Raw genomic sequence first — 1707 nt, forward strand, 5'->3', positions numbered from 1 at the left:
GGCCGTACCGCGCTGCGCGGCGGGGAACGCGGGGGGCCAGCTCCCGGCCCCGCTGCAAGGCCGGAGCCAAGGGAGAGCGTCCCTCAGTAGAGCTCTCTGTGTGTCTGGGTCTCGCCGTTTGAAGGAAAATCGCTGTAATCCCTCGGGCTCGTGGGTGGGTTCCCTGTTTCCCACTCTCACCTCTCGGCCTCAGGACGCCCAAGCGCTCCTGACTCGTGCCCTAAAAAATGCAGCGCTCCCTGGGATGCGGGAGAGCTCCTCTGGCAGTGGCTCATGCTCTGTGCCTGGAAGGGGGAGCAGGGGACACTGTGCTGTGCTCAAGGTCGCCTGGGCAAACTTCCCCCTTACCAAGGGCATCCTGATATTTCTGAGACCCAGCAGTAGGCAGCATGTCTATTTTTGTTACTTACAGAGTGCTGTGCACATACTGAGTGACCGACAGGCTTGTGAAGAAGGCCGGATTCCTATCACAGTTTACAATCCCATGAGCCATCCATCCCATGTGCACAACAAGCACAGCTATGTTGGTACATAAATGACAGACACCAGGCCGTCTAGTGTGGATGTCACTGGTGTGTGCCAAATCTGAGAGTCTGAGAGCTCTTCATATCTTACGAGCAAGGCAGGGTTGTGTCTGGTCGAGAGAAGCTGTGCTGGATGAGCTCCCAGGAAAAACAAACACAGGAGTTTCCCAGGTGCTGCACCTGCTCAGTTGACCCAGTGGTCATGTGGTGCCTCAGCCAGGTTTTGGAGTAGACTCGTGCTGGAAATGTTGACAATCTCCATTGTGGTAAGGTCTGAAACATGAAGAGCTGTTTCAGTGGCCTGGGTATAGGTAGGAAGATTGTCTGTAGTGGTAGAGGAAAACAGCAAAGAGAAATCTCATTAAGGTGAAGTCCTTAGTCTCTCAGACAAAATATAAAAACTCTGAACCTCAGTTCCCTTTTGGAAATTCATTGTGTTTATTTTTATGGTAGTTATGGTATGGCTTTTCACCTGTGCAGTTCTACAGTTGCTCTATTTTGGGCTGCTCCTGTTTACTCCCTGCCTTGAACCTCTTCTGTTGATTGGCATTGCAGACCTGAATGTGCAGCGCCGGCAGCATCTCAGCACTGTTACTTAATCTCAGCTGACAGTGTGTTAGGTGAGGTGATTGAAGGCTCATCTCCACACGCACAAAGGAGTTTAGGGGCACTTGGGCAGGTGGGGGACCCAGGTCAGGCAAAGGGAACCCATTCCCAGCCCCTCCCAGGGAAGCCTCAGTTCCCATGGAGGTGGGGGACACACCCAGCACTCAACCAAAAATTTCTGTGTGGGTGTTACTGCCTAGGGTTATGCGACACATTGTGGCATGGATAATGGAACCTTTTGGGATTAAGATTTATGAGATGTTTAGGGCAAGAACCAAAGACAGGGAAAGGAAGGGATCAAGGAATGAGCACATGTGAGAAAGTAGTGGGATGAGGAGGTAAATAGGGCTGGTCTGGTGTAAACAAATTGGTCAGACTGCTTGTCTGGCTATGCCCTGCGCCTGATCAGTGCAATCTCTCCTAGACTGTGTTTCTAATCCTTACTGTGTGAGAGGTCTCCCTGTGCTATATGTGTGCCTCTGCATGGGTGTAAGTGCCAGCAGCAGGAGTCCCACCTCAGATTACAGGGACTCATGCCAGAGAGGAGGGCAGGATTTCACCGTTCATGCCATGTGTG

General features: G+C 52.0%; 1 protein-coding gene across 1 annotated transcript in view; it reads right to left on the reverse strand.

The window, feature by feature from the left end:
- The window catches only part of PKIA (cAMP-dependent protein kinase inhibitor alpha), a 44335-nt gene extending 44068 nt beyond the window's left edge, over positions 1 to 267 (reverse strand). Inside the window, exon 1 of the mRNA XM_005426754.2 lies at positions 181 to 267. The gene's annotated coding sequence lies outside the window, so the exon portion shown is untranslated. The remainder of the gene's footprint in view (positions 1 to 180) is intronic.
- Between the last annotated feature and the right edge of the window lie 1440 nt (positions 268 to 1707).

This window comes from Geospiza fortis, unplaced genomic scaffold (assembly GCF_000277835.1).
Source record: "Geospiza fortis unplaced genomic scaffold, GeoFor_1.0 scaffold25, whole genome shotgun sequence".
Lineage (NCBI taxonomy): Eukaryota > Metazoa > Chordata > Aves > Passeriformes > Thraupidae > Geospiza > Geospiza fortis.